At 34.1% G+C, this 10,419-nt stretch overlaps 1 long non-coding RNA gene across 1 annotated transcript; it reads left to right on the forward strand.

The window, feature by feature from the left end:
• Positions 1–7,866: 7,866 nt before the first annotated feature.
• LOC136068438 (uncharacterized) lies at positions 7,867–9,654 on the forward strand. The gene is made up of 2 exons (XR_010629800.1): positions 7,867–9,253; positions 9,380–9,654. It is a non-coding gene; the product is annotated as an uncharacterized LOC136068438 (long non-coding RNA).
• The last annotated feature ends 765 nt before the right edge of the window (positions 9,655–10,419 follow it).

Below are 10,419 nucleotides of genomic sequence, written 5' to 3' on the forward strand. Positions count from 1 at the left end.
ACACTGCTGGGATTCAGCTGGAAATGCTTCCTTATTTGGGTGTTTGTGTTTTGGTGCAAGGTTCCATTACAACACATTTCTAGTAAATAATAGAAGGATTGGTTGAAAGATAATGAAACTTTAGAGATTTAGTCAAGGTCTCATTATGTTGTGACATAATCTTGGTGAGCAAGAAGAGTATTTAATACTCTGCTCTAGTAGTTGGCAGAGAAATATGTGGTTAGATTGTGGCAGATAACAGCTGGGTATCAGAGATATCATGAATATTTTGTATAGAGAAAGATAAAAGATAGCCCATCAGATTAGGTCATGTGTTTGAGCTGGATTCTAGCTGAAAAAAGTAATGAGATTTATGTAGAATAATATAATGAAGTTTCTAAATATGTATAGCAACAGTTAGGGATTGAATGAACAGTAATCTTCCTAGCACTTAGATGGCTAGAGATATTAAGTATTTGTCACATGATGAATATCAAATTTTTAGGAAAAGAGCAATGGAGAATTTTATCATCTAAAGTGCTACGTGATAAGAGATGCTTACCATCTGTTACTCACTACACAGGACTCGTCAGAGTTTAGGGAGTTGAAGAAGACACGCCAAGCAACATGTTTCTTTTACCAACTTTAAACCACTGGAGCTTTACTGAATATACCTCTTGGCCCTCCAAACCATGACTCCTAAAGTTTCCCTAAGAGACTTATGTGCTTGGATCATAAGCCAAAGGTGAGATGATGTACCTCGGTTTTGTTGTCATTTTGTGTAAATATGGACTCTTGTTGAAGAAGCCACTTGCCATGAGTGTAAGAGAGGTAATATGGGCCATGAGCTTTGATTCATTGCTTAAGCCCGATCCATATATTGATGTTGATGATGTCATGGGGTTATGATCCAAATTGATGAAGAGGAAACGTGGACCATGGACTCGCCTCGTGAAGTAAGGATCTCGTGGAGCATGTGAGTCCAATCCATGTAATTGAATGAGATATGAGCTTATTTTGAGTTTTAAATAGATTTACCCATAAAATCAATAATATGTTGATGTGGCATGGGTTGCCAATGAAGTAATGCCACATGGGCCGAAAAAATGGTCCTCAATAATCGTTATATAGGTAATCACATCTTAAAATCATTATATATAATGACCCAAGGCAAGCTATACCTCAAAATGACTAGTCATAATTGAGGCTCATTGTAGTTGTTATAAAGCCCAGATTTACCTAGTAAATACCCGATGTGAACTCATCATACACCCACACACATCACACAATCAATCGAATTGGGGCATCAATAACAATAACAAATAGCTGACCTTTGCTTAAGACAATAAGCTGTTAAAAAGCCTCACTTCATTGGCAACAGAGTTCCCAATTTTATGACAATCTCCTATGAACAAAAAAATTACACCAAATAAGAACATAAACAATAAAAAATTAGATGACATTTGTTAAGACAATACGCAATTAAAAAAGCCTCACTTCATTGGCAATAAAGTTTCCCAATTTTATGACAATCTCCTATTAACAAAGAAAATTACACAAAATGCAACCCACATGGTCATTTTCTTGCAACTAAATAGGAATTAAGCATAACTAGATGAAAGAATGGCGTACTCAAACCTTAGGAATGCTTGGAATGCGTTTTGCAGAGCATAAACTAGGACCATTAAAATTGTGGAGAAAAATAAAATTGGAATAAGTAGGAGTGGAATTTCGGTTTTTCTTTTGATTATGAAACTTTGATTTTCTAATCTGCGAAATATGGTTGGATTTGGGATAGGGAAGAGGCGAGCTTCATATTTCAAAAGAAACGTAGAATTGTAGAAGGGGAGGTGAACCCTAAAATCGGTGACTCTTATTTGATATTAAGAAACACAGCATTTTAATGAAAATGGACACTAATAAAAGGAAAATTATAACGTGGTCCCCATAGAAATTTAAAATACATGGAGTAAGATTGGACTCTAATTCAGATTTTAATTAAACATTTTAAAAGATAATTATATTGTGTTCCCACATAAATTTGACACATGAAGCAAAATTAACTTTAATTTAAAATTCTAATTTAACTTTTTCTAAGTTTTGCCTATATATATATATATAGATTATTATTATTATTATTACACGACAAACTAAAAATTTTCCTAAATACTCCCTCCGTCCCAATTTTTTTGTCCTGTTTGAAAAGTCAAATTTTTTAAGGGAACATCATTTATTGTCTTGTTTATCTTTTAAAAATGTATAATTTTCTAAAACTACCCTTAAAAAATTTATTAAAAAATTGAATTAGTAAATTAATAGGGTTATAATAGGAACATTAGTAAATTAATGACTTTTATTTTTAGAAACAGAACAATATTTTGAGACATCCTAAAATGGAATAGAGGACAAAAAAAATGGGATGGAGGGAGTACAAATTTGTAAAATCCCGACTTTGACAAAGTGGGTTTGACTTATACTTTTGTTTATGCAAGCAAGAAAGAGACGTATAGGATGTCTTTTACCAATGCTCAAAGGGTTCCAACGACTAGGCTCGGCAAATCCCCAGCAGTTTAAGGAATGGGATGTTCCATATTAAATATCCATGTTGACCGAGGAAATGACTAATTGCCACATGAATTTGAGATGTTTACAAGAAGAAACATCTTTTTTTTTTTTTTTTTTGGTAAACAAGAAGAAACATCTTATTAACTTAGAAGCCAAGCATTTTAATTATGACCTCATCACTTAATCTTTATAAGTTCAATATTATAAAAGTGAAGATTTGAAGTTTAAATTATTGACAATAATGTGAGTTTAATTGTTTGGAGGAGGAAAGAAAACCAATCAAACATGAACGATTCGTGTTTTTTATTTATTTTTTTAAATCTGATTTTTTTTTTTTTTTTTTAAATTTGAATGCTGAAGCCATAAAGATTCAACCAAAAACTGGAAAAAAATTTGTTCTACATTTATTAAAACTTGTATACGAAGGAAAACAAGAAGCAAAAACATAAAAATTTACCTACAAAAATCTACAATTTTGTATGAAGAAATGAGAGAAAAAATATAAAGAAGCAAAACCTTAACAAGAATGTTTACATTNGGGGGGGGGGGGGGGGTGGGTAAAGTGTGCATCCCATTGTTTTAGAGGGGTAAGTGTAAAATGTGGTATAGTTTAAAAGAGGTAAAGTGTAATTTCTCCTTACTCTTTAAAAACATCCATATTAGATTATCTACTCTAAAATTTATTTCAATAAAATATTTATTCTTCTACATTTTTTATTATTTCCTTTATACTCTCATTCTCTCTAGAACCCTTCTAGTCTATTTCTTTCATACTTTCTCCCCTCTCTCTAGATCCTCTCACTTGCTCCCTCTCTCTCTCTTTCTCAAAGACCTAGCACAACCCAAAATCACCAAGCAACCAGCCACATCAATAGAGCAACCCACAATCATCAAGCAACTAGCCACCACGAGTCCATTTAGCCACCATCAACATATCAACCCCACACTCATCACACTACAAAACACGTGGGCTGTAGCCACATTTTAGTAAACGCAGCTTAAACTATTGACCTATAGTTGCATTTTCAAAATGTGGCTATAGGTAAGGTCTATAGTTGCATTTATTAGTGTTTTTAGCCGCTTGTTTTGTATAGGCCCTATTGCCACGTTTAGAAAACGTGGCTATAGGACTAGCAAAATAAATTGTTATTATTATTGTTGGAAATTTAGACCCCTTAAACAACAGATTGCGTAGCCTAGATTAATTAGCCAAGTTGTTACTTAGTCAAATTAAGCAATTCTAGGTTAAAACAATCCAAACAATCATATCAAGAATATAAAGCAGCGGAAAATAAATAACACAAGATATGATCACCTAGGAAACCACTCGGTAAAAACCTGGGGAGGATTTGACCCACCGATCCTCAAGGCTAACCTGAATTCACTATGAAAGAATTGAAGTTCGTACAAAAGGACTACAAGCTCCCCGCTCGACTTCCTAATGCTACCCACCAGTAGAACTTCCTGACACGACCACGCGCAGGCTCCGAATCCACGGACTACTTCTTTCTTGAATTCTTCAATCAGCTACAAGCTCCCCGCTTGCTTTTCTTTTAATCTTCAATGGCAGCAACCTTGTTGATCATCAAGATGTAGAAAATATCTCTACCTTGAAAACCCTAAGTTTATGTGAAGGAAAGCTCCTCTAAGATCTCACAAGAGATTCACATAAACAGCAAATATGAGCAACAAAGACTTAGAGAGGTTTGGTACAAAACCCTAAAAATAAAAGGAGGCACAAGAGGCACTCTAATCTCTCTCTCAGAAGTCCCAAAAACGTTCTAGGGTTTTCCTTATATATAGAAGTGTTTTACTTGAACCCCAAGACGTTTAAATAGAGTTTGGGCTGAACTGGAACTCTGCAGAAAATAAATCTGTACGTGGTTCGATCGATCGAGTCTAATTTTCGATCGATCGAGCCTTACAGATTTAGTCCAATAAATCTGCACTCACTCGATTCCAGTTTTACAAATAAACATACTTTGAGCAAGCCTAAACAAGACTAAACAACCTGTTTTGATCATGGTTTGCCAACAATACAAATTAGAGTTCTAAATACATAAATTCCTAAATCTTTAGAACCTAACAATCTCCCCTTTGGCAATCCGTGACAAAACACAAACTAAAAGCTCAAAGTTTACAAAGTAAAAGCCCATTACAAAAATAATGCTCATAACAACAAATCCAATCTTAACTACTATCCATCAGTTGCAAGTGTAGACAGCAGCTCAATTGAATCAACCTGTATATTTCCTGAAACACTCAACAAACGCATAAACGCATGTGTGGAAAAAATACAAGTAAACAAAATTAAATTCTTGACTTCACAAAACACAAAACAAAGACATATATCATGAAGAACTCATAAATATAAATCAATGAGCAGTGAACAAGAAACAGAAATAAAAACATAAGTAAACTAACTCTCCCCTAAGTTAGATACAACAAAAAGTTTTTATTTTCTTCCCTTTAAAAATAATTTCAACTCCCCCTAAACAGGACAACATGATTCCCATAAATCAATAATTTCTCCCCTTTTTGTCACGTATTGACAAAGACAACTCGTACAAAGAGTAAACAGTCAACATACGCAATAAAGGATAAGAGAAAATAGAGAATCAAGGGGAACACAAAACAATTCAACTCTATAGAAATAGAGACAGCTCCCCTATGAATAACACAGGTAAAAAAAACTTTTCTCCCCCTATAAAAATAGGAAAAACAAAACAAGTTGTGGGAAAACAGTTTTGGGAAAAATAAGAGGGGGGGGAAAAATCAGCAGCAGCAGCAGCATCACCAACAGGATCAGGTACATCCTCACCAGCAGGACCAAAGTGAAAAACTCACAAACCAATAGTTAAAAACTAAGGTGAGGATACACATGAAGAAAAATATTCTCTCTTTCAATAGAATGCAAACATGGCACTATGTGACCCATAAACAGTTGCATGAGTAGAGAAAATATTTGCACATTGATTATCTATCATATCTCTTAAGAAAAATATTTTCTACAATTCATACATAAAAATAGCATATACTAGAAAGTACGTAAGTCAAAAATTAATCAATCAATTTTTAGATCAAGTTGAGTACCCAATTTAGCAAAGTGTATGCATGCTATGTATGAAAACAATGAGAGATATGACTGCAAAACTGCAAAATGGATACAGAAATCAATGCAATGCATGTGAATCCTAAACACAAACCAAGGGAGACTGCAAGTTAGCACAAAAATCAATAGAATAAAATTCTATATGATGCATGAAACAATTACAATGCCATGATGCATGTACTAATGCAGTGAGCGATTAAGTTCAATTGAGATTAAATTGACAAAATTGGTTTGAGCATAGAGTTTCTAACAAAAACCCAAAAATTTGAAAATCACTTGTTGAATTTTTAAACAAATTGATGAATTGAGCATCACATAACACAACTCACAGAGTATAATGCTTAATTTCATCAATACAACAAGCCAATTTCATCAAATTCAACTCAATTTCACAAAAGCCCCAATTCGGATCAAGAACAAACCCTTTTTAAAAACCTGATTCGCGACTTTCGATTGATCGAAAAATACATTCGATCGATCGAATGAAACAGTCATTTTTAAACAAATTAAAGCACTTTTTCGATTGATCGAAAACACACTGGATCGATCGAATTGGGCAGAGACTCACTAAATTTGAGAAAAATCACAGTTTTGAAAGACACAAACCTAATTTTGAAAAACAACTCCTCAAAGCATTAACCAAAGAAAGCAAAATGCATGAGTATGAGATGGAATGCTTTTTCAAAAACCCAAAATTTTGAACCCAATTTTCTCAAAACAAATTTCAATCATTCTCCCATTGAAATTTTATTAAGCAACCAATATGTTCTGCACAAATCTTAAGATATTTTCAAAATTTTCAAACTTGAAACACATTTTGCATTAAGATCAAGGAACTTTTAATCTTTGATGGCCACAACAAAATCACACACAATATAATGTACCAAGTTTAACAAAGAGTAACTTGTGTAGTGTGTGCAACTAGCAAAAGCTTGAGATGCATGTGAGGTGATATGTGAATAGCAATCAATCACAAAGTCTACAAAATTCATCACATAGAATTTAAAAGAGACTATCACCTAAAGAGTTACATCATATAACTCCCACATCTCCTAGAACAAAAGCTTGCAATCATGTAAGTTTCTTGCATTTTGCCTCTTATTTGTATGAGATGGCATTCAGCCTAATAGTACACACCGGTTTGAATTAAGTGAATTGGCATCAAGCCTAATAGTACACACCAGTTTTAATTTAATTTGAGGCTACACCTTATGTTCTTTTTGTGCATGTGCTACACTTTCTCGAGCACAGAATCTTATGATATGCACTAAGGTGTTCATGATTGGCTAGTGAACAGTGGTGAGATGGTTATTTATGCCTTTCTCAAAAGGATCAAGTCCGACAGTCAAATAACATGTGACTTCAAGATTAAGACAAAGTGATAAACACCATAAACATCTTTCCCACACAACATGCACTACAAAACTTCAACTAGTAAAGTGCAATAAATAAGCTTATCAAAGCTAAACAAGGTACATAAACATGTTATGTAAAGATAATATGGCCAATCCTTGATTATAAATCCAAGATATATAATACAAAACACAAAATCTTTTTGGTTTTAACAAACTTTATAACCAAAAACAAAAAAGCACATATTATGCTAAATGAACAATGCAAATGCAATGCATGACAGTGCAAAACTAAGCTATAAAGGGTACACAAACAAGAAATATCAATTTCTTAATTAACCCTTGAGTACATGTACAAACTAGTACATACTCATTCAAAATCAAAAATAGCTTAGCACAAACTATTCAAGTTTCTCCACAATGTCAGGCATGTTCTAAATCAAGAGAGATATAACAATTCATGTAATCCTCAAAAAGAAAAACTAGACACAAAATAAAATATTTTGTCTTTTTGAAATTTTTCAATGTTTTTGGATTTTTTTTTTTTTTTTAAAAAAACAACCTAAAAAACAAACAACCAAAAACAAAAACAAAACATGTCCACAAATAATTGAAAGAATTAAATCAAGGACAAGTTAGCAACACTCACCTTGGAGAATCTTTTCTCACCCATTTAGCACGAGTATTCGCTTTGTAGGTGAAAATCCATGAGAAGTAGAGTGCATTTGAGGAATTACACCAATCTTTTGAGAGAGACTGAAATCCTGCAAATTCCTTTCACAACCAACAAGCTCAAATTTTTCAAAAGCATATGAACAAAACCTTAACAAGAATGTTTACATTATCTCACAGTGGAAGCAACAGTATGAGCCCACAATCTTAGAGTGTCTTTCATGCGAGTCTCATTGTTCAAAGTAGGAAATGGAACCCTCAAATTCATCAATGGGTTTTCTCTCTTTCTCCTATATAAAACCTCCCAAGCTTCAGAAAGATAAGGCCTTGGAATTGTAGACTCATCCACTGCCTCTTCTTCATCATCTTTCTTTCCCAATCTATGCAATCCAGGAATGACTGAAGCCAAGCTTGAATTCCTATCTTCTTCAGAAAAAACAAAACCCAAATCCATAAACCCTTTTAGCTCTTCAAATTCAAGGTCTGATAAGCTCTTGCTTTCACCACTTTTCCTCCTACTAGCACTTCTTTTAACCTTCTTTTTGGACGATAATACTTCCAAATCTCTCTGTTTTGGTGTCTTTGATTCTGTGACCTCTTTTCTTGAAAGGTTGGTATCAAGCTTTGGAGTGAGGACCGAGTTGGGAGACAGAGAGCCATATCCGAAGCTTGTGTTGGAGCTAAATTGGTCACTCATGGACCTAGTATGGAGGGTAGAGATGTGTGAAATCTCAGGTTCTGATGGGTTTTCTTGAATTTTGTTTTCTGGGTTTGCTTCAAAACTTGATGGCTTTGTTAGATTTGGTTGTTTTGTGAAGATTTGATCCTCAAACCAACAGTAATAAAAAAGCTTCATGAGTTCTTCTGCGTTCATCAATGGCTGCAGGCCTGCTGAAATATGTTTGGATTTTCTAATTGGGTAATGTGTATGAAGAGAGGCTGAAGCATTTAGGCTTGTTAGAGCATCCGCAGCCCACATTCTACATCCTAAATGCTGTAATGATATAGCATTTAAAAGCAAAATTCACCAACAACGGAAAGGCTATATCCTAAAAAGCCAAATTTTTTTGAGATTCAGCTACAGTACCATCTCAAATGTAAGATGGTATTGTAGCTGAATGAGATAAAAAAATAATAATTTTTTATTGCGTGAGTTGATTTTTAACCCGGGAATTTCTCTCTCTTCTCTCATTATTGCTCCTCTTTTCTCTGTCTTCGTTCTCTCTTTCTCCTCTGGTCTGTGCTCTCTTCAGACCCAAACTCTCTTCGATGCCCCTCTGTCTCTCTCTCCGATGACCGTCTCTCTCCGATAATGATTCCGACGAGCATCAGTGCTCCAATCCCTTTACCAATTCACAGGCACTCATAAATCCAACAATCTACATACCCATTTCACTTTTCACTCCATTACCGATTCACTCATCCCTTTTGGATTCACCGATTCACTCATCCCTTTACCGATTAAGTCATCTCAAGGGATTGTGGGTTTGGATTAAGACTTTGTTTGCAAAATCTCTTCAGCTCCGTTGGTCTCTCAAATCAAATGTAAATCAAAATCAAAGCAATTTACTAGGTGGGTTTTGATCAATTTATTTGAGTTTATGTTTCTTTTCTCCGATAATGTTTTTTTTCTCTTTCTGCAAGAAAATTTGTGTTTGTGTTTTGGTTTTGATCAAATAATTGCTGTTGGTGTTTGCAGAGGTGGGATTCAGCTTGGTTGCTTTGCTTTGCATTTGCTTTGCTTTGCTTTGATCTGGTTGTGTTCTTGACTTGGTCCATCCAATATGTATACACATATATATGGTGTTGATAGGACTTGAGTTTCTGTTCTATAGTTTTTAATAGTAGTTGAATTTTGGGGTCCCTGGATAGATCTTAAAATGTTTAGCTTTTGATTTAACTTGAATTTTTTATGAGTTTTTATCCTTTTATATTGATAAAGAGGTCTGCAATAGATTCTGTTGATTTTTAGTTCTTCTGTTTGCTATGAATTTTTTATATATGTATTCTAATAATATTCAGCTAAACAAGATGGTGTTAATTAAAATCTGATATACTGAATTCATTTATGGTTCATTTGTACAGAAGTATTTGAAGAGATGGATTTGGATTTCAGTTGTTAGTTTAAATGACTTGAATAAAGCACAACAAAAACATATTTCTCTTTGTATTGAATAATTTCATGGATGGATTTAAGCCTTCCTTGTATATAGATTTGAAAAGATTAGGCGTACTTATATCATTCGTTTTTGTTGCAGAAAAATCGAACAGTTTTTTTTTTTTTGTTAGTTTAAAGATGTGCAGCCTTTCCCTCAGATATTTCCTCATCCTTATCGTTCCTGAATATGCTTTGAGCTTATCTTGATCAGGTGGAGTCCTCGGACAATCAATCAGGCTTTTCCCCTACTCAGTTAGTCTCCGATATCATATTAAAGTAAAACATCTTCCTCGGACAGGTGATGTCCTCCTCGGACTGGAGATATCCTCCTCGGACAGCGATGATTCTCTACCAGGAGGATTCCACTTCACTCTGGCCCTGCATTCTCCGCATCTTTCTCTTCGGATGTGAAACAGTCCTCTCCTGGGTATTCGGCCCATTAACTTGGGCCTGACCCCCTTATCCCCCACACTAAGTATTAATTTTGTACCCAATTTACACCACTTTAAACTTCATCTTTCAAAAAATATAAGTAAATTAACAATAAAGTTATGAAATTTTTTATTTTTTTTTATAAGCAA

The sequence above is a fragment of the Quercus suber genome, unplaced genomic scaffold, assembly GCF_002906115.3.
Source record: "Quercus suber isolate HL8 unplaced genomic scaffold, Cork oak 2.0 scaffold_115, whole genome shotgun sequence".
Lineage (NCBI taxonomy): Eukaryota > Viridiplantae > Streptophyta > Magnoliopsida > Fagales > Fagaceae > Quercus > Quercus suber.